Source organism: Macaca nemestrina, chromosome 4 (genome assembly GCF_043159975.1).
Source record: "Macaca nemestrina isolate mMacNem1 chromosome 4, mMacNem.hap1, whole genome shotgun sequence".
Classification (NCBI taxonomy): Eukaryota; Metazoa; Chordata; class Mammalia; order Primates; family Cercopithecidae; genus Macaca; species Macaca nemestrina.
In genome coordinates, this window is record NC_092128.1 from 21,284,618 (window position 1) to 21,308,233 (window position 23,616).

The 23,616-nt window shown below is 39.1% G+C and overlaps 1 protein-coding gene across 18 annotated transcripts in view; it reads left to right on the forward strand.

The window, feature by feature from the left end:
* The window catches only part of LOC105471320 (diacylglycerol kinase iota), a 453,152-nt gene that overhangs the window by 114,332 nt on the left and 315,204 nt on the right, over nucleotides 1-23,616 (forward strand). Inside the window, exon 1 of one of the 18 annotated variants that reach the window (XM_071094429.1) lies at nucleotides 14,459-15,253. The exons of 16 other annotated variants lie outside the window; for them this stretch is intronic. The gene's annotated coding sequence lies outside the window, so the exon portion shown is untranslated. Of the gene's footprint in view, nucleotides 1-14,458; nucleotides 15,254-23,616 lie in introns of those variants that run through there. One more of the 18 variants, XM_071094428.1, reaches the window with a different exon arrangement.

Consider the following 23,616-nt stretch of genomic DNA (forward strand, 5'->3'; position numbering starts at 1 on the left):
TGACTATTGGGGGATAAGTAAAATCTAACCAGATAGAGAAAGGTGGAAAGAGTATTCAAGCAAAAGCACAGGATGAACAAAAGAAGGAAGCAATGAATTGATGGTTAGCAAAGCAAAAGCAAAAAATATATTAGTACTACTAAAACAAAAGTATGAGGCAGAAGGTAGCAAAAGATAAGTTTGAACATACAGGTAGAAGCCCTAAAATGCAATGCCAAGGAGACTGGAATTTATTTTAGGTTATAGGGTACCCCCTAAAGGGTGTTAAATGGGACAGATGTGTTTTTCACACAGATGAGTCTAATTTCAGCATAAAAGATGGATTTCAGGGCCAGTAGCTAGAGTGGAAACAGGGAAATCAGTGAAGAGATGCTAACATGGTACGAGTGTGAAATGAGAAAGGAGTCACCCAGGGTAATGGTAATAGGGATGCAGAAGATTTTTCAATTATATAGAAGGGCAAATTGACAGGCTGTCATGATCAGTGGTGATGTGTAAAGGAGAGGGAGTAGTTGACAAATATTTATTGATCACGCAGTCTGTGCCAGGCACTTTAAAGGTCATGAGGCATAGAAGTCTGGATTTCCAAAAATCTACAGAATGACTGCAAGGTCTCCCATTGTGAATTCCTTCTCTATTGCTGCGTTGGAAATTGTCCTAAAGCTTAGTGGCTAGAAATAACATTTATTATCTCACCGATTTGTGGGTCGGGAATAGAGGAGTGGCTGAGCTGGGGGTCTCTGGCTCAAGGTTTCTCTTGAGGTAGCAGTCAGTTTGTTGGCTGGGGCTGCCATCATCTCAAAACTTACCTGGGTTAGAAGAATCTACTTCCAAGGTGGATATAGGTCCCTAGTCACAGGGGCCTCTCTGCAGAGCCAGTTAACAAGAAGGCAGCTGGTTCTCCCCAGTGGAAGCACTCTAAAAGATACGAGGAAGAGCACACACGTCAGAAACTGCGGTCTTTTAAAATTTTCATCTTGGAAATGACGTCACCAACCACTCCTAGATTCCTGACCTGCAAATCTGCGAGATAATAAATGTTATTTTTAGTCACTAAGCTTTGGGGCAATTTCTAATGCAGCAATCGAGAAAGAATTCACAAGGAGAGACCTTGCAGTCATTTTGTAGATTTTTAGATTTTTATCATCTTTTCCCTGATCTCATCTTTTCCCTGATCTCCTAGCTACTGGCCCCCAAATCCATCTTTTATGCTGAAATTAGACTCACCAATACTTTTGTTGTATTCTGTTTATTAGAAAGGAGTCCCAAAGTCCAGCTCACACTTAGAGGGGGGAATTATACAATGGCATAAATGCCAGGAGACAGGAATCTGCAGGGGCCCTTTGAGAGGCTTCCTACCACACCTGTATGACTGAGTAGATGGCCGTGCATTGATGAAGATTAAGAATGCAGTCGGAAGAGATTTTAGGGGGTGAATGAAGAGACTTGTTTCAGATAGAAACTATTGCCTATTCAAATGGATATGTGCAGCAGCATTAGTAATGGAGAAGTAGATTGGAGGGTGGTCATTGTTTTGTAGGTAGCATGTGAAACCATCCAAGTGATGACTACCTTACCTCCTTACAAATCATTGCTCAGAGGCCACCCTTTCAATGAGGTCTATCTTCACTAATCTCTTAAAATTTTAACTCTTTTTTCACTCTTAATATTCCATCTCCACTTTTGAGTTATGCATAGCACTTACCATCTTCTGTCATGCCAATGCTTTACTTATTGTTCATTGTCTGTTTCTTCCACCAGAATGTGAGCTTAATGAAAGCAGAGTTCTTTGTTTTATACACTGATGTACACTTAGTGCTTAGTAAAGTACGTGATGTATAGCTGATACGCAATAGTTATGGAAAGAAGGATAAAACTTTCTAAAAGTAGTACACTTAAGCCTAAGGTGGAAGTAATCCAAGTATTCATTGATGGATGGGTGGATAAACCAGATGTGGTACATACATACAATGGAATATTATTTGGCCTTAAAAAGTAAGAGGATTCTGCCACATGTTACAACGTGAATGGGCCTTGAGGACATTATGCTAAGTGAAATAAGCCACTCACAAAAGGACAAATACAGTATGATTTCTCTTAAATATGGTACTTAGCATCATCAAATACATAGAGACAGAAAGTAGAATGGTGGCTACCGGGCACTAAATGGAGGAAGGAATGAGGAGTTATTGTTTAGTGACTGTAGAGTTTCATTTGGGGAAGATGAGAAATTCTGGAGATGGTTGGTGGTGATGGTTCCACAACCATGTGAATGTAGTTAATGCCACAGAACAGAGCAATTAAAATGGTTTAAATGATACATTTTATATGTATTTTACAAAAAAAAAATTCCAAAGGTTGTGGACATAGTAATTAAGATGAGGACTGAGGAATGCCTATTGGATTTGCTGAAACAGAGACCGCGGTGAGAGCTGTTTCAGTGGGACGCTGGGAGCTGAGATTATACTGACGAGTGATTGAGAAGTGAGGGGGATGCAAACTAGAGGAGGCTTCTTTGTAAAGAATGGGTGGGATCTGAGACTGTTTCAGGCTGGGAGGAGGAGAAGCAGTGGGGTTCATGTGTGTGTATGTGTGTGTGTTGTGGAGACTATGTGGGGCGGGGAGGCCACGTGGAGATACAGCTATTAAATAATAAGTGAACAACAATATGAACAACAATACAAAAGGTGGGTTAGGGGAAGGGAGGAAGGATACTGAAGGAACCTTTCCTGTCTACTTGTATGGAGGAGTGATGTCTGAAATTTTCCAAATAGCCAAAGTTGTGGCACATGAGGAGGTTTGGAGCAAACATTACAACAGCTTGGGATAATTATCACAGTCTGCACCATTCTGACAGTGTCTGTCAGAACCCAGGAATAGCCTATAAGACTAAGCTGTGCTGAATCATGGAAAGAGGTCAGCGGTTTAGGGCAGTTAGGACTGCAGGTTCTAGGGCAGTTATCATCATGAAAGGCTGTGATAAGACATTAACTGTTGAATATTCTTACAGCATATCGTATTTGTAATAGACTCTGAATTGGAATATTTTGTTATAGCAAGTATATTGTATGCAAAGTACTCAGGCATTGCAAATCAGGCAAGGTTGAAAACACCCCAGTATTACTATAGGTCTATCACACAGATTCTACAACATGGGGAAACTCAATTTAATACATTTTCATTGAATATCTATAAGCCTGCATGGTATGAAAGGCATACAAAATGTATATTTACTATATATATTGAAAAGTGATTATATATACTATTGTGAAACTAGATTACTATTTGGTCTACCAGCTAATATTTATGTAGATGGTATTAGCATAGCTATTGCCACATAGGCAAATAAATCCATGTTACAGATGACAGAATTGCAGGTTTTTTCAAGAATTGCTAGTGGATTTTAAAGTATTATTGGAAGGTGAAAACTTTTGCTCAGATACAAAAGTGTTGTAATGAACTAAAGATTGCTGCATAAACATGCAGAAATTTATTTAAAGTTACATGGTCCTACTAGAGCATGGGCAGTTAGTCTAGAGAAGGTCCTGATCAAGCACAGTGTAGGACAGAGAGCTTGTGTGGGTTTTTTTATGTGGGGGCTTGGCAATTCTGGGATTAATTTCAGCAGGTTCCTGAAGGTCAAGTGGGCCAAGCTTCAAACAGAAGGCCTATGGTTATGTTTATTCAGTGGCGAGGCCAGATTTAGGAAGCCGAGAAATCAAACATTATGAGGAACAACTACTTCCAGAAATCAAGGTCAGGCAAGGGCAAGAATGCAAGGAGAAATGTGAGTCAAGATAGTGTCATTGCTGTCAGAATACACATGTGGGCCTGATTTGAGGAGGAAAGGGTTGGTTCTAGAGTTTCTTTCGGAGTGAGAGGTTTACTGTATATGGTGGTGCTAAGGCACATAATGATGATGAAGATGATGATGATGATGATGCCGTAATGATAAAAGCTGCCATTTGTTAGATCTGTGCTATGTGCCAAGCACTGTTAGTTTAACAAATATTTTTAGTACCTAGTATGTGCCTACATGCTGGGGAAACAACAATAAGCAAAACAGGTAAAATTCTTGTTCTCATGAAGCCTATGTTTAAGTGGAGAGAGACAAATAATAAATCTGTAGGCAAAAATACAATAATCTAGAGAATGATAAGCCCTTTGGAGAACACAGAAGAAGCAGAGTGAATGAAGAGGGCTTGGAAGAGGGTAAATAGTTCATGTACGATGCTTAGGAAAGGTCTGGAAATTTGAACAGAGATACAATACTAGTATGGACACAAGCCAAGCCAAGTTTGGGGAAGACTTTGAACAGAGTGAGAGCAGGTGTGAGGGCCCCATGGTAGGCAATTACTTGACAAGTAAAAGGAATAGCAGGAGGGCCATTGTGGCTGAGGCAGAATAGTAGGATTCTTTAGAGCTTTTGCTTGTGGCCATCTTACTAGCTTTGCCTTTGAACCTAGTGAAATGGGAAGCCATTGGAAGCTTCTCTAAGCATCCTGAGACTTAGGCTATATTATCCTCAACATACTTATATGAGATGGGTAAAATTATTATGTACTTTTTACATTAATGAAAAAGCTGAGACATGCAGAGAGTTTATGTAACTTGCCCAAAACCAGCTTTGGAATGAAGATTTTAACCTGGGGAGTGATTTTAGGTTGCACAGAAAGGATGGCAAAGGGACACAAGGACATTTAGGGGGGTGATGAACGTGTTCATTATCTTGACTGGCTGGTTTCATGCATGCATATGTATGTAAAACAGTGTGCTTTAAATGTGTGTGGTTTATTGTATGTCACTGATACCTCAGTAAACTCATAAAATATGTTTTAAAATGAGGGAGAGGCCTTGATGGAGTTTAAAGCAGAGAAATGGCATTCATATTTTGGGAAGGATGGGTTAGAGATCAATTAGAAAGCCATTACAAAGATCCAGGAATAAACCAGTAAGGAACTGAACCAAGGTAGAGTAAAGAGGGACAAGAGAGGACTTTGACTGTAAAGATGACAAGACTTGAAAGGTGATGAGAATGAGGCATAAGAGAAAGAAGGAATTGAGTATAACTACCAAGTTGGCTGTGTTCAGAGGTGAACCATGGCACCATTAACCAAAATGTAAAATATCAGAAGGGCATCAGGTCCTGGGAAAGGTGATGACAGGTGTAGACAGACTATGATCTGGTTGTCATGGCATATCCAGGACAGGAGGTAGTTTAACTTAGGGAGACTTCTGATTGAGAACTAAAGATGTGGGAGTTGGTATGTGGGTGGCCTATTAGAGCTACACGCATGAACGCTGTGCCAGAGATAAGAAGGGGTGGAAGAGAAAGCTCGAAAGCTCTGGGGAGCACAGATATTTAAAATGAGACATAGAGAAAAACTTGGTCTGCATTGTGCTCTGTATCTCATTTCATACTCACGGGAAACACTGATCACCTGTCATAACACTCTTTCCTTCAGATGTCTGTCGACACAGTGTTGGTAGAAACCACTGCATTTGATCAGTGTCAATGAGCAAGATGAATCCTCTGTTCCACCCCTGATTTTAGTATTGAACGTGGAGCCATTAAGGAGATGGAGTGTTTGAAGAAGTTAGTGGAGGCCCAGGAGATAATCATGTCTTAAAGGCCAAGAAAATTTCAAGAAAAAGAGTAAGGTACAGACCTTACTCTTATAAGAACTGAAACATACCCATTGTTTTGGGCCATTAGAAGGTTAATAATGACTTTGTGGAGTGTGGTTTCTGTGGCTTGAGAGGGCAGAAGTCAATTTATAGTGGATCGAGGGATGAAAGTGAGGACTGTGCTTCCTGGAGGCACAACTTGGAAGTGAAGAAGTAGGAATTTTATTGAAAAAGTCTGTATTCTTTTTATAAATGTCTTTACAAATCAAGGAGTTACGTTAGTTTTTATAGATTGTCACATTTATTTCTTAAATATAGGGAGATCCTTGGAGTCTTTGCTAGGAGACTTTTGGGCCACAAAGCAGATGCCCTTGTTTCTGGGCAGTATCCTGACCTGAAGTCTGGGACAAGACTCCCTGAGCCTTAGAGCCATCTGGGATGGATTCCCAGCTGCTGGTCTACCAGCCTTTGCCATCCCAGAATAAGAGAAGTTGCACATGGTGCAGAGAAAAGTGAGAAAACTGAGTCTTCTATAAAGAGCACTGCTTTATCCTGAGATTATCTTTTTGTCTTATATTTGGGTTAAAATGTCTTAATATTATTAGGCAGTATTTTTCCTTTTAAATACCCCACTTAGCAAAATAAGAATTTGGCACCTCTCTGAGTTACTGTTTTTTCTCAATGATTCTAATTCCTTAATTCCTTATAAAAAGCCATCTTTTTTTGTGTTTTAAGTTTTTATCTTCTCTGGGCCAGAATTAATTTAGACAATGAGAACTAATTAGAACAATGATATTGTTAGTCCTCAGGAGCTACAGGCAGATGGCCTATCACCCAAGAACTCCAAAATACAGTGCATGGGGTTATCCTGATAAGGAGATTATTCTTCCTGAAATTAGAGTTCAAAATCAATCATCGTCAATAAGTGTGTAAAGTCACCTTGAGGATACAGAATAGCTCCCCTGCCAGCCAGATTTAACTTTCATGTGATTAAAAATATTACCATGTCTAATGAAAGAACGTATTGATGAATAATGAGGTTGATTGGCTATGAGAACATGGGGAAACCATGGGGGAAAAGCTGGTGATATCTATCTGAGCACTGGTTACACAGGAGGGAATGATGGCAAATGGGGGCCTGTGGATAGTTAGGCAGAGACCAGATGGACCCACTGGATTGGAGAGGCCTGGCTATGTGAGCCTGATGTCACCCCTTATCCTCAATGCATCCAGCTTTCCTTCATCTTTTCCCATGCCTACTGTTTTCATTTGACAAGTAGGAGGAGAATACAGTAGTGCTGGGGCTGAACTATTGCTTCTCATACAGACTGAAAATTTAAGTCCCTGTGTGGATCATTTCTCGATAGAATATTTTAAACTGGCATTCTGGATTTATTGCTCAGTCTCAGCTCTGGAAGAAAAATTCTTTAATATGCTGACAAAGTCTGGTTTCTGAGCTTATGGTGCTGAGGTCTGATTGAGCTTCTTGTGCCTTTAGCCAGGAGGACCCTGGCTTTCCTTAGATGGGAACAGACTTTGACGTTGCCACTGTGTTGGACCACATTGTGACTTGCTGTAATTTTTCTTTTAAAGTTTCCTCCAAAATTACCACTTTAAAAGAAACACCAAATTAAAAACACATTTATTGACCTGACATTCTGCAGAAAACTGTGTTTAAGAATAACTTTTGCCATTTTTCACTAGACAATTTTTAGAATTTTGTCATTTCAACATTTTTTTCTTTGTTTCTCACTCCAAACTTCTGTAAATGTTTTATTCACTAAATTTTGTTCACACAATTGTAGATAGTCTTGTGATGATCGTCTCCAAGCCAGTTCCACTTTCTTTGTTTTTAATTCTGCTCCGATGGATTATTTGTCTTGAAGATCTTGAAAGAAGTTGATAAAGAAGAGCTTAATCATAGCAAAATTTCTTAGATTCTTAATTCGGACCACAAGCAAAATAGTCTGTTTTAAGCTTCTGCTATGAAAAATTACATGGATTTTTTCTCATGGTTTGCAAATTATTTTATTCCTAAGGCTCAAGGCTCTTGATGTGATGGTGAACATCTGGGAGAAAAACTTAAGAAAAAATGTAGTCATTTGAATGTTTGATGCACAGTTTGAGAAGTTCACAAATTTGTAAACGTTCTGATTTTAGTCATTTGAGTTCTTCCCCTACTTCTTTCATCTGCTCTTGTCATTATGTAAATAGAGTCCTACAGAGGGGATGGAGAAAAATTAGTTTTTGTCCAAATATCCCTCTCTTTTGCATTTGATCAGAGTGCTCTCTGTTCTTGACGATGGGTGATAAAATTATGGGCAAGGAGAAGCTTTGCAGAAGGGCAAAAGGAGTAAGCTGGGGCTCTGTGGGTGTTGCCTAATTGAGTGGCTTTGCCCAAAAATCTTTTTCTTTTTGATGATAACTTTCTTGTGTTGTTGTCATATGACATATTTAGAAATGAAAATAAAATGAAATATTTGCTTATTGAACATCTGCTTTTCTCCTAGATGGGGTCACAGTCTTCAAGTTCCCTGTTTATTTAGAAAAGATTGGTTGGCACTTTCTTTCCCCTTTCCTCCCTTTTGTATTACTTTAGATATCTGATTATTAATACCATCTCTGTTAAGGAAAAAAATATTTGTTTCCATGGAAATAACATTAGGAAGTGGCTTTGGGAGCTAAAAATCTTCTTTTAATGAGAAAACTATTTTTTTCTTTTGCAACTCTTGAAAACAACAGCATCCTTAACATACAATATACAAAAATAGATGTTTTGATAAAGAAAATAGATCCATATAAGAAATATTTTATCTGAATTTACATTAGACCTGCAATAACATAGTAGTAAATTGATACTAGGAAGTCATAAAGTCATGAAAGTTTTACCAGCTTAAGAGAAGATTCTCTTGAGGAAATTAAAACAGAAGAAGTGATATATCATAATCTTTCACAAATCTGTATAATCAATAGCAGAGATCAATAGTAATACAGCTAAAAATCTTTGAACCCTGAAGATATTTTTTGAAGGGACAATGTTTTAGGAATTCTTAGCTCATTCTTGGCTGACGTCTCCATGAAACCAGGGTTGTTTGTGATTTTGCTTCATAGGAGAATCCTTGATCACTCTGTGGAAGAACTTGTAGTTCCAGAAGAAGAAAGCTCATGATCATAGAATGTGTGATTTATTAAATTAGAATCTGCATTTTGCTCAAATTTTGGATTTCTCAGATCTTTTTAAGAACAAACATCATGATCCAGTACCATTATATTTTGGTTAATAATTTCGGTCTAACAGAGTTGTGTTTGGTAACTAGGGAATTGTCTTACCTGATTTTCTCAGAATAGTGACCATGAGAAAAATATTTTGGAATTGGACTTGGATTGGAAGGGAAAAGTGGAGGAGAGGAGAAATCAATCAGAAGCGTTTGCAGCAATCTATGTGGATGTGGCTCAGATTGGCCTGTGGGGCAGAGGGGATGCAGTGAATGGACAGCTTCAAGATATATGGGAGAGAGAGAATTGACTGCATTCATTGATCATTGATTGTGGAGGTTGAGAGTGATGAAGTCCGTAAGGAAGATCCCTAGCAACTGAAGTGAGGAAAGGACCATTGCCTGAGAGGGGAGAAGGACCAAAAGTTTAGTTTGGTGCATGGTAGATATAAAGGATCTTCAGGGTGAGATATAGAGCAGGTAGTGGGAGATAGGAGTTGGGGTTTAAAAGAGTCTCTTGGTCCCCAGACAAGGCATGTTAAAATAGGTGACATTTGATGAGCTTTGTGTATTCTATTTAATAACTAATTTTAGATACTGTACTATATGACAGCTATAAAAATAGGAGCTGATGTATCTGAAAATATCCAAAAAGAAAAGGAAAGAAATCAGGTTGGGTCTAATAAAAATCAGTCAGTAGATTTAAAGAGAAGAAGAGAGTTAGGCTCAGAGAGAAATGTAAAACTCCCAATTTGGTCTCTTTCAGTTTCATTTACATGGAAATCTATGCTTGAAAGGGAAATACAGACGATTTTCAGAAGTCAGGAAACAAACGTACAGGAAAAGAATGGAAAGTCAACTGGGTTTCCCACCACTTGTAGTTTTCTAAGGTTAATTAAATCTATTTGTATTTTATAATGAGAAAAATATCACAACCTTTTTTTTTTTTTTTTTTTTTAAATACAAGCTACCATTTTTTAAAGTGATTTGAAATAGAAACACCTCTGCTAGGTTCTTTTTTTCATGCTGAGAGGACATTTCCCAGCAAGCCCCAAGGCTTTATTGTTGCCCTGTGATGTCTTCAGGTCACCTCAGGGAGATAGTGGTATAATAAGGAAAACCAAAGAGAGAATGGTAGAGGCATGAAAATGTAATGAATTGGGGGAAGGTTGATTGGACCAGGCAAAATCTGGTTATTTTGACCCTTTGTCAAGGCGGTCCCAGGTGTATCTCTGCCCAGAAGAATGTATTTCAAATGTCTTCAGCTGTAGACTTCTGAAGCAACAAATGATTCCACTGATTTATCATTTCTCCTGTAGGCTGACAAAATTTTGTTACTCAAGATGCAGGGAGGAAAGAAGCATAAGAAGTAGGCATGAAAGAGAAATCACAGGCTTGGGAGAGAGTGGTATTAAAGATTACAAGGGGGATAATATCCACAGAATACCTGGGATGAGTTCCTCAGGGAATCCTTTTCAAACCTTCTCACCCTCCCCACCTCATCCGCTTCTTACCTCTATATAAATAGCTTTGCCCTTTTCTCCTCTGCTTGTCCTCCTCCATCACTGGCTGCTGCTTTTTAGTCTCTTTGCTAGAAACCATCTTACCTTCTCAACTTCTAATTGTTGGAGAGCTCCCGGGTGCAGTATTAGTATAGCACTTCTTTTCTTCTCTATTCCCAGCTACTCCCTACTTGGCTTTCATCTGTCCCTGTAACTTTGTATACCATTTATATGCTGCAGATGTTCAAATGTACATCTCTAGTGCTTGCCTCCCGTGAGCGCCACACTTCCTACTTGATATTTCTGCTTAGAAGTCTTGTAGGCCTCTTAAACTCAATTTGTTCAAAACCAAATGCTTGATTTCCACATCCCCAAACACTTGGTCCTCTGTCAATGTCCCCATCTCAGTAAATGTACCACCATTTGTCCTGGAACCTTGAGTCATCCTTGACTTTTCTTTTTTACTAATAATTCATCATAATTCACTAATAGTAATCCATTAGCAAGTGGCTCTGCTTTCAAGATATACCTCGAATCTTACCACTTCTTACCACCAGCACGGTTACCACTCCAGTCCAAGCCATCACTCTCTGGACTGTTGTAGTACCTTGTTAAATTATTTCTCTAGTTATACCCCTCCCCTTTCACACACATTCAGATATGTTCTCCACGTACCAGTGAATATGGCTCTTGAAAACATAAAGCTGTTTATATAATTTCCTGGCTCAAAAACTTACATCGGTTTCTTTTTGCCCTGAGAAAATCCAATGTCCTCACCATGTCCTGTAAATGCCTCTGGCCCCAGATGCCTCTACAGCTTTATCTCCTGTTGCCTCCTCCCTTGCTTGCTGAGGTCCCACCTCACCCACTTTCTGGCTGTTACCTGCACAAGCTAAAAATCTGAGGGACTTTGCATTTCAAGTTACCTTTGTCTGGAATATTCTTCTACCAAATATTCAATTGGCTGTCTCTCTTTCTCTCTCTCACCTCATGTAGGGGTCTGCTTAGAGGATGTCATGATACCTTATCAAAAGGATGTCATGAGCCAGGCACGGTGGCTCACCCCTAGAATCCCAGCACTTTGGGAGGCCAAGGTGGGCAGATCACGAGGTTGGGAGATAGAGACCATCCTAGCCAACATGGTGAAACCCTGTGTCTACTAAAACACAAAAAATTAGCTGGATGTGGTGATGTGCGCCTGTAAACCCAGCTACTCAGGAGGCTGAGGCAGGGGAATCACTTGAACCCAGGAGGCGGAGATTGCAGTGAGACAAGATTGCACCATTGCACTCCAGCCTGGGCGACAGAGCAACTCTGTCTCAAAAAAAAAAAAAAAAAGGATGTCATGATACCTTATCAAAAACAGCATCCTTTGCCCTATTCTTGGTCTTGTTCTTCATCACTGCTGTCATGATTTCACTCTATATTGAGAGTATATTTGTTTGGTTGTTTGACTCATCTCCTGGGCAGTAAGCTGTCTCGAGCAGGGGCATTGTTGGATGTTTTTGTTTTATGCCTACCATCCCGAAGACTTCCTGCACATGAGCCATAACTATTAGCTCCATAAATATTAGCTGACTGAATAGCAACATCAATAACCAAGGGAATTGGTTTTTGATTTGCATGGCTTTTTATTTTGACAGCCTTGGAAACAACAGTGAGTCTGCCGAGTTCTCAAGCGTCTAGCATGGCGCCTGGAGCAGAGTTTGCACATATAAATGTGTTGGGTAAATGAGTGAATGATGAAATGAATGCATAAAGTCACATTAGTACGTTAATCACCAGTACATCTTCAGCTACCCTTTTAGACCCATTCATTATGGCAGAGTTACTAGGGCAAAGGAACCTAACCTTGTCTAAGGGTTCCATGAAGCCCTCCCTGAGGAGGCTACTTAATCATCATCATCATACTTAACAGGTTCTGAGCACTTACTATGAGCCATCTACTGCTTTACAAACTCTAACTGATTTAATCCTCACAACAAATCTATGAGGTTGATAATATAATTAGTCCCATTTTATAGATGGAGAAAATAAGGCACCGAGAAGCAGATTCACTTATCTCAGGATAGGTAACTAATGGTAGTCTGTTTCCAGAGCCTGTGCACTTAACCACTCACTATGCTATACTTCTAAGCTGAGGACTGAGGATGGAGTATTAGCTGGCTCGATGGAGGATTGGACTTAGGCAGAAGTTAGCATTCTGGGCGAACGGAACCGTATGTGCCAAGGGCCAGATCATTGCCAGTTCCATGAAGGACATGACAGGTTTAGTGTGGCCAGAGCACAGAGTGGGCATATAAGAGGGTAAGAGCTGAACCTGGTTATTAAGCAATGACCAGATTGTATAGGCCTGGTAGGCTGTGCTGAGTTTGGCCTTATCTTAGGCAAAGGGAAACATTAAATGGTTTTAAGCAAAAATGTTAGGTGTACAGATTTATATTTTTAAGCAGTCACATTGGTGACCCTGTAGAGAATGAGAAGATGGGCTGGAAAGCAAGCAGGTGGAGGGCAGGGAGACCATTAGGGAGGTCTCACAATAGTCCAAGAAAGGGATAATGATGACCTGGACTACGGTATTGGTAGAGGCGTTGGAGAGGTGGTATAGATTTGAGGTAAAATCAACAGGCCTTGTGACTCGGGGTGAAGATGTGGGAGGCGTACAGAAATTGAGGATGACTCCCAGTTCTCTGGCTTAGGAAGGCAGGTAGAAGATGTTATTTATAGGGACCAATGAATTGATCAATTCACTTCTATGGTTTTATTCTACAGATAGATTAGTTACTAGTACACACAAGCCTTTATTTACAAAGGTATTCATTGTAGGATTGTTTGTAGTAGGATTAGAAACAATATAGTATAGGGCTTTGCGCAACACCAGGGTCTGCCATTCACATAGAATACAACATGGAGGCCTCCCTGAATTTGCACAACTGATAAATTAATTACCGAATTACAGGATATCCAAGCCATGGAATATAATACAGCAGTTAAAAAGTAGGATGTGAGTCCTTGTGGACTGGTAATGGTTGCCAAGATATGTTGTTATGCAAAAAGGTATCCTGTGATTTGTTTTATGTAAGTCTATTCATACACACACATATTTACACTTGTAAACACATAACATAGTTCTGGAAAGATACATAAAATTTTGTAACAGGGCTGCCTCTAGGGTAGAAGATTGGAAGACAACAATAGTAAAAAAGCTTTTTTATCCTGTCTGATTTTTTATTTTGTGGGCATTACCTGTTAAAATAATAATATGTTAAAAATACATCAAGGAGATTTGGTAATGCAGTCACAGTTAAGTGATTAGCCAAACAGGAATAAAGCAAGCATGACACTAATTTGTAACTACCTTTCCATTGAAACACTTCTGAAACAATAAAAATTTAAACCATAATAATAAATCCCAGGGCAAAATTAAATATGAAGGTAATAAATGTGGGGCTTTGAAATAGTTTGTGGGGGAGGGGGACAAGATAGGAAGTCTTATTAGTTATAGGATAAACAAATTGTAATGAAACATTTACATATAAGATCGTTTGTAATAACATGCAAGTATAATTAATTTCCCTGAGAGATAAATGTACACATAAAGGATTAAGACTTAGGAGAATAGAAAAGAGCTGGATGTAAAAATACAATCACAGAAACTTTAAATATCTCATAATTTTATCAAAAATTCCACCTGGCAAATTATTATAAGGACTCAAGATTTTTTTCGAGTATGAAAAACCTTAAAATTGATGAATTTTAGATTGCACTTCTAGTTATAATATTAGTTGCTTATGAAGTATGGGGACCTCAGTGTCTGGCAGGCAGGTATTATAGCTCTAGTGTAACTTTAAGGATTTGCTGTGTTCACCAGGGCATGTGAGAATCCTCAGCAAAATGAATGCACAGTATAAGCAAGAAGAATAAAGTGAAGGAGGACCAGAATATTAGATCAAATTTGCCATTCTGGCCTTCTTTAGATTCTTATGCTGCACGTAATCATGCTCTTTTGAGAAGAGTCAGGCTTCACCAGCCCTCACTTATCTGTGCAGCCACAAAAGTGCTTCAGGACCAGGTTGGTATCTTTGTTTATTCAGAACTTCCTTGGATTCTGGGTTAATTTAGAATTGGAATTAGTTTATAGTTGCAATGGTAAAATTCACTATTGGCATTACGTGGATGGCAGAAAACCTTACCAAAAAAAAGGCTTGAGTAACAGGAATGACAACGTAAAGGTAAATTCCAGCTAGAGAGTACTTATTTCTCCTTACTCCTATCCCATCTGTAATAAATCAGTAACTCAAACTATTGAACATATAATACGTATATATCTTTGTGATCAGCACGCACCCCAGGTGATTCTGATAGCAGTAAAGTTTGGGCAGCATGGTGCTGAGGAGTGACGCTGCCTTCCCAACCAGCCTCAGGTGAATCCTGTTGAGTACTTCATTTGTGAATCCCTTCCTCAATATCATTCTGCTTGGGGGCCTATGGAGGAGCAAAACTCTACTGGAAAACTCTGTTGATTCTGCCTAGAAAATGATAGGTTCGTGTTCCAGGGGGACATGGAGACATATTACTTCTAAATTCTCTGATCTGTTGACCAAATGCAGCAAGGCTAATCGAGAAAATCATCTGGTTTTAAAAGATATTCCTAAAAATGTTGAGACAGTTGCAACTAATGCTTGGCTGCTGCAAAGATTCCTGCTGTGGAGGGGACTTGAAGCAGAACACGTCCCTCACTGCCCTTTGTGACCGTAATTCCATCAAGGGATTCTGGCAGCATACACCTCAGACACAGAGAACGTTTGACTGCAGAGATTCCAAGGTAGACTGTGAAGCATTTTCGGACACGTTCGACATGAACTCCAGCTTTATACCCTGTTTACATTTCAGAGTCATCTATTAAAGGTGGGTATGAGATAATCAATGGATACAGAAAATCTAGTTCTCCAAGACATTGAAATATTATGTGCCAAGACCTAGATCCTTCTGCTGACCAAAATATCGATGGCGTGAAAGACTGTGCCCCTTGTATATTTCACTCAGATGGACTTTATTATACTGAAAAGTTTGGTCCTTTTTCACGGTGATCACGTTGGCCCCAAGTCCCCCAACAGGAAGAGTTTTGCTAATGGCAGGCAGCCTTTAATCTTATATCACATGGTCTGATTCTGCCCTTAAGGAGTCACCTGGGCCTTGGAGAGGAGGCAGTCTTCTCCTTGGTTGCCCAGGACTGGGAGACCTGCTAGTCTATCCTAACGACTGCTGGGTTCATGTCAAGGATGACGAGTCCCCCAGAACTGTGACTTTTCTTATGTTGTCCACATTTCAGAGGCTTCTCTTCCACACGTGCCAGCAAATGACTGCCCACAGCAAGTCTCTTGTTCTTTCGAGGCAGTGACACTGAGCCTGGAGCTGTGTGGCTGGAGCCTTGAATATCCTAGGAGAAAGCTCTTGAGTGGACCTGAGTCAGAAAAAGCCTTTGGCGTTGCCCCTCCCCTTTTTGTAATAGTGCCTCGTTCTCCTTGGCTGTGGTTCCTTTCTCAGCCTCCCCTGTTGGCATGTCCATTACACCCCTGGCAGGGTAGGCATTTCTCCTCCAAGGGGCCATCTTTGGGTTCAAATCCCAGCCCCATTGTTATTTACTTACAATTTGGGACAAGTTACATAACCTCCGTGGGCGTCATTCTCCTCATCTATAAAGCTGGTCCAATAACAACAACCACCACAACAATAATGTTACTGCCAAGGGTTTGCTTTTTAAAAACCTCCCATATGCTGTCCGACAGAAAGTGGATGCCCCATTGCTCACTGCTGTTATTATCAGGAAGCTCACAAGCCATCCAGCCCACCAGGCTGGTTTTTGTTTTAATCTTCTTGAGATGCTGTGAGTGGGCAGCACCATTTGGGTGAGTCATCACTCCTCATTCTAGGTGGGACGGCACTCTAAGCACATTCTGCGAAAGCAGCCGCCAAGCAGTACTCCTCTTGTCCTGGTAGAAGAGAATAGGCCTCATGATATCTCCTTCCACTGGGTGGGTAGTATAATTTGCAACAAGGATTCTAAGAGGAAGTTTAAATCAATCAGAGGCTGTGTATGTGGAAACTGTGATTAACGTGCTGAGATGTTTTTCTACCCAGGAATAGCCATTAGGCACAGGCTTTTTACATAAGAAGCCTTTGTGAGAAGGTAAAGCATGAGCTCCTGTTCCAACCCCTTGTAAGAACTTAATCTTTTTGTTCTCCATGCCTCACTTCCCACCCCACATAATAGTCCTCTTTTCATTAATTTTTATGGCAATTCAACTTAGTATTTTCAAATATACAAATATTAAAAATAAAAATCATCATAAAATATTTCCATGAGTATGTACACATACACATAAAAATATACAGTGTTGGCATTACCGAGTGGTACCTGCTTCCGGTTGTAAACGAACAGACAGACATATGTTTATGCTTTGCAAGAAGCTCCATAGCATCTTATAAAATGTTAATATCGCTTACAATGTGCTTACTTACTCAGATTTTATTTCATTTTTCATTTTCCTGAGAACTGTTCCTTGTAGCCAAAATGCCAATTACTCACTTTAAATAGAGTTCTAATTTCTTGTAAGTCACAAAGAAAAAAAATATGCAATTTTTCCTCTTCCTTTTCCTTCTTGAGAGCCAAAAAAGGCATGTCTGTGCCATTTCTTCTCACGACTGAATAATAGGCCGTCCCACATCCCACCAGCTCTTAACCATTACACTGAAGAAAGCCACTCTTTTGACATTTTCCTGTGTATGGGATAACATTTCTTTATGCAGTTTTACCCACATTAGCCAGTACTGTTGTCCACCTTCTATGTGCTGGTCACTTTGTGGCCCAAAGTAAGACAGAGTCTCTGTCTTCTGTAATCCAATCAGAAGGGTCAGAAAAGCGGGTTTACCTTATAGTACAAGTAGAATAGGATGAGTTCCATAAGAAAAGATAAAAGTCAGTCTGAAAGGAGAGAGTAAGGTTACTGGTGAGCAAAAGGTTGTTGATATCAAGTTCTGTAAGAGTCAGGTAGGAATGGAGTAGAAAACATGGGTGGAAAAATTTTCGTAGGCCAAGAGGTGGAGCTGGTTGTTTGTTTTTCACAGAAGGAGAGGCAAAGGAATAGGTTAGCTGTGGCACTGTGAAATGTTTAAATAGGAGGAGAGAGAGGTAAAGGAGGTGCCTACCTTGATCTTAGAGAATTTGGACAGAAGGTATTTTGCACAGAAGGTGGGAGTAGAGATGAAATTTGGGACTTGAGGAGAGAACCTTTCTTGGTCAGTGATGACATGTTTCTTCTTGGTTTATCTTTCAATCTTTCAACACACCCTGCATGTGTTCAACGGTCTACATTATTGTTTACTTTTAAAGATCATTAAGAGAATAGTGATTTAATTTTTAATTACCTCCCTGCTGAGTTTTCCTTCACTGACATCTCTGGCTTTATGTTTGAGTTAACCGATTCTGGATCTGGCTGTCTTCTGGTTACTGGTATAAAGTAGAAGTGAGTGGCAGGTTGTTATAGCAGTAGAATGTGATAGCAGTTGGAGATGCCTGTGGAGATTGGTCGTGAGCTTGAATCATCAGCAAGGTCTTTCTTAGGAAATTTTTACAGTCATTTAAAGGCCTTTCTTGCAGTTTTTATTCTGACAATGAATCTTTTTATGAATGTTCAGATTGACGATGTCGCAAAATTATAATAAGACAGTTGTAAGAATGTTCCGTGATTCCCAGAGAATTATAACATTGAATTTCCTATTAAAGTTGTGAATAAGAAAGATTTCGCAGAAACCGGATTGTTAATGCAATCTCTTACACAAAAGCATTGGTGATTCCCTTTTGTCTGTGAGCGCCTTAGTAGGTCCTTCAGAGCTTCAGACTTTTGCTGTCAGCAATCCAGCTTCATGCACTGTTTCTTTCCTTCATACTCCCTACATTCTGGGCTCAGTGGGTGACTTTTTGTAACCAGCAGAAGACATTCACCATCACAGCCCTGGGGCTTTGTCCTGCTTTCCTCTCTTCACAGCACACTTTGAACCTTATTGTTTATCTGGTAAAATTCTTCTCAGGCTGAGCTCCTCCTCTGTGAAGCCTTCCCCACTTCTGTCTTCCAGGCAGAATTCACTCCCTTTCTGTGCTCCCCGAAGACTAACAATACCACTAATATAATAGGTTTGGGCTTCTATCATGGTTGTATGGTTAGTCATCAGGGAGCACAGAATATTTCTGAGTTATACATGCTTTTCCCTGTCGCTTTGCATACCCTTTGTTCTTTTGCATGCTATAGGGCACTGCTGTGTGTGCTCACACTTGCTTATTCTTTTAGGCATATGTCATAGTACCACCCTAAATGAAGCTGGGACTTTAATAATGACACCATTTAACACCCGATTGGTGGTCTGGATGATGTTAAAAGGAACAACGTTCCTGGACTTTAAGAGACTTTCAAAATAGGAAGCAGAGGGCAGTGGGTCTCATAACTTTCCACCCTCCGGCACCGTCAGACTGACACATCGTTTTGGCCAGCATTTCTCAATCTAGGTTTGCCAGGAACCTAGATTTTCATAATACAAATGTCTAGGCTTCAGAGTTTCTAATTTTGTGGGTCTGGGGATGACAATTAAGAAAATGTTTCCCAAGCTTGGCTGGTGACTCTGTACAGTGGACTGAGAAGAGTTGATCTCACTGTGGCTTTAGCCCTAGCTGCACATTTGAGTCACTGAGGGAGGTTTTCCAAATATTGAAGCCTCGTTCCTACCCACACCATTTAGATCAGAATCTCAAAAACCAGACCACTGGTTTTAGGCTTCTCTCCTTCTGCTTTTCACCAAAAAGCAAGATGTAGAAAAGAGCAGTAAACAGAGGGGTGATTATATTATGGGAAACCACAGAGAAGATTCAGTGTAGTCCTTTTTATGGTGGTTATTTTTATTTCTGTTTTCTGACTAGGAAGGAGGAATGGAGGATAACAATATGAATGCCTAGAAGCTAAGGAAAAAGCCATTTCAGGTGGAAGCATTCATACTTACGAAGGCATAGAAATGAGCAATCTACTTTTCCTGATGGAAAGACCATACATGTGGATTCATGAGGGACACCCTTGTATGAAGGACCACAGGGAGGTGGTGGATAGGGAAACCCAACATCTAGGTGGAAGATAATGGATTCATGTTGGAGAGAATAGGTAGTTACTTTCTTTCTAAGCAAGGAGTAATTTTAGAGATAATACTGAGTTTCAGTAAGATGTCTTACTGCTATGTTTAGGGTGCACTGAAATAAATGGTAACACAGCAGGGTTTTGTTCAGGGCCAACTTGTGTGATAAGTGTGACATGGTGACTGCCTTCTGTTCTGCATGTCCAATTTGATAAACCAAGATCTACCATGGGATTTGGGCAATCCATACCTTCCTGCCGTCTCTCTACCCCTGCTTCTCTTGCCCATCTTCACTTCCCTATCTCTTTCTCTGCTAAATATGCCATTGTCCTCTATTTAGGGTAAACGTCTAAAAATAGGTATAAAGAAATAGAAGAAAAATAAAAAAGTAGCAATGATGGGCACCCACATTATAAAAGATGTAAATTGTTTTAGGGAAGACAGAATTGTTTAAAATATATATTTAAAAGCAGATACGTGTTAGATGTTTTTAAACATATTTTTACCTTGAAAGGAAAAGAAAATAATGTTAAAATTTTAGATCTATAAAGGATATGAATTTGTGACCAATATTGTTTTAATTCAATTAAGGATAATTATTTTAAAACTGGAAAAAGGAATCAATATTGATAATAGCAAATAATCAAAAATCAGAAAGAATCTATTTAAAAAAACTTTCTTTGAAGAGTGAAGTTTTCTACATTCAAATAAATTATACCCACAGATAGTAAGAGATCCTATAAATTTGGTCGTAGGACTATGGTCCAGTAATGTCTGAGAAATAGTAGAAATGGGAAAGTTTCTGAAAAATTGGTGGTAAGAAAATATCCGCATTCAAAATTGGACAAGTGGCCAGGCACGGTGGCTCATGCCTTATAATCTCAGTGCTTTGGGAGGCTGAGGTGGGAAGATCAGTTGAGGCCAGGAGTTTGAGACCAACCTGGGCAACATAGTGAGGTCCTATCTCTGCAAATAAATAGATAAGTCAGAGATGGTGATGTATGCCTGTAGTCCTAGCTACTTGAGGCGCTGAGGTGGGAGGATTGCTTGAGCCCAGGAGTTTGAGGCTGCAGTGAGCTATGATCGCACCACTGCACTCCAGCTTGAGTGACAAAAAGAGACCCTGTCTCTAAAATAAAAATTTTAAAAAATTGGGTAGGTTAACTTACAGCTTAATAAGTTAATGACAGCCTCTATAAAATTATCCTAACAGTAATTAAGCAGATGTTTTATGTAGAATTAGAAAAGAAAATAGTGGTCATAAAGAGCTAGCATGGGTTCCTTAAAAATAAATATGTATTATGTGTCTCATTTCATTTATTGGATGGGGTTATTATAGTGATAGATTTGGAAAATTCCATGGACAACTTGCGTCTAAATTTCAGCAATGCATCTGATAATATTTTGTGATTTCCCTATGGTTAAGGTAGAAACATATAGATAGGCCAAAATTAGGCGAAATCACACACCCCACTCCACCCTATGTGAATATTATAAATTGATTCCAAGCTGGAGCCAGGTATCTGTTTAAGCAGGGATTCTGCAGTTGATTCTGTCCTTGTTGCTACTTTTATCAATGACAGGTGAATCATACATGAATGCTTATCAGTTTATCAACTTGCTCTTATTCTCCTCTGGGAAGGACAGTTGATACACATGGCGATAGAAACCAGATTTAGATATCCATAGACTGGAACGATGGTCCCATATTAACTAATATAAAGATTATAAGTTTAGAAACTGGCAATTAGTCTGTCACCACTTGTGCTCTAGGGTGTTTGTCTAGATCTTTGTTACTTAGAAATTCTAAGCTGAAGCTGGCTGACCATTTTTCAGGATTCTTTGCAGAACGAGTTGCTAAGTGGCGAGGAAGCTTGAATTTGATTATTTGCTAACCCTGAAAGTCTATTATTCTTTGGAATTACTTGCAGAAACTCTTTTATGAAACATATCATCATCTCAATTGTTTATCATACAGCTAACTCACCTATATCTCATCCATCAAACTTAGTTTCAAATACCTTGTTGCTGTCTGAATAAAATGAAATCTATCCTCAAAAGATGAGGACTGTTAACATTCAGAATCTTCCAAAGAGTGCCAGCAGGTTCAGGAGACATTTCCAAAAGAGGAATCTTCAATGCTTTGAAAAAGATACTGTAATCTCAGTAAAATACCATTGGCTATTGGGAGAGATGTCGTGTGTATTTTCTAGGGTGACAGCTTTGACTGAACAGCAACAATTTGACTGTGTAAAGACTTACATATCTTTCTATTCCTAATTTTATGATGCTTAAAAATATTTTTATTATTGCACATTCTTGAGACTGTTACTAGAATTTGTTAATATGGCACGCTTTCAATTATAATTAGAACACAAAACATGAAATGTTCTAAATGTATAATTAGAATAAATCTGTTGCTTGGTTAAAATATTTTTATTGAAAGAGAATGTATAGTAGGATACAACAAAATATTTGGAAATTATAAAGGATAATAACCCAACAAATATCTGAGTATTCCCCACCTGTTTTAATAACAAAGAGTACCCATCATAATAACCTCTGAAGTCTGTTGCTTATTTTCGTTAGTCTATTCCTGACCATCCCCAATAAGCCTGAATTTTTCACTTATTGTTCCCTTTCTTTTTATTAATATTTAACCAAATATTTGTATCTTTAATAATGATAGTAGCATAAAACGTTCATATAGTGATTTCTATGTGCCAAACACTTAAGTACCATATATTCTTTTAACTCAAAAGCAATCCTCAGAAGTAGGTATCCCCCAGCCGGGCATGGTGGCTCATGCCTGTAATCCCCAGCACTTTGGGAGGTGGAGGTGGACGGGTCACGAGGTCAAGAGATTGAGACCATCCTGGCCAACATGGTGAAACCCTGTCTGTACTAAACAAAAATTAGCGGGTTGTGTTGGTGGGCACCTGTAATTCCAGCTACTCGGGAGGCTGAGGCAGGAGAATCGCTTGAACCCGGGAGGCGTAGGTTGCAGTGAGCCAAGATCATGCCCCTGCACTCCAGCCTGGTGACAGAGCAAGACTCCGTCTTAAAAAGAAAAAAAAAAGTCGGTATCCCCATTTTACACTTGAGAAAATTGAGATATATAGAGATTAAGTAACTGCCCAATTACATAGTCAGTCAGTGTAGTAACCTGAATTCCAGTTCAGGCAGTCTGACTGCAAATTCTGTGCTCTTACCCTCTGTTCCATGCCCCCTCTCAAGAATACATAGTATAGCTCTATTTGCATTTAAAATGTTATGTAAATGAAATACTACTGTGCAATCTGCAGTTAACAGTTTTAGTCACCACTGTGTTCTTGAGTTTCATCTGTTTTGTTCTATGGAACTGTATTCATTTATTTTCATTTGTAAAGAGTATTATTTCATTGTGTGATTATATTGCAATGTATTTATCTGTTCTGCTTTCATCTGACATTTGAGTTGCTTTTATAGTTTTCTATAATAAATAGTGCTGATATAATATTTTAACTATCATCTTGTGTGTATATACCAGAGATTATATAGGGTGCATATCTTGGAGTATAATTCCTGTGTTGATGTGCACCTTCAATATTCCTATAGAAACCAAGTTGTTTTCCATAGTGATGAACCATGTTGTCGTCTTTGTGACAGTATGTAAGCTCTGTATCTTGCCAAGAGGTGATATTGTCACACTTGAAAATTTTTGTCAGTCCGTTTAAAGTGGTAGAGGAATGATGAGGGGGAAAGAAGAAGAGAAGGGGGAGGAGGAGGACAGGGATGAATTTCCACTTCTCTGATGGATCTGAACATGTTTTTGTTTTTTTTACTATTAATATTTGGTTTCTCATTTTGTAAACTCCCTGTTCAAGTCTTTGGTTCACTGTTTGGGGGAGGGTGTTTATCTTTTTCTTATTGGTATCTATTAGTTGTAGAAAACATCTTTTATTTTGTGGCTAATCTTGTTACCTTTTTCATGGTGTTTTTGAGGAACAGCATTATTTAATTCAATTGAATTTATAAATATTTTCCTTTTAGGATTTCTGGATTTGTGTGTGTGTGTGTTCTATTTATTTAGTAAATACTTCTGTTCACTTTGA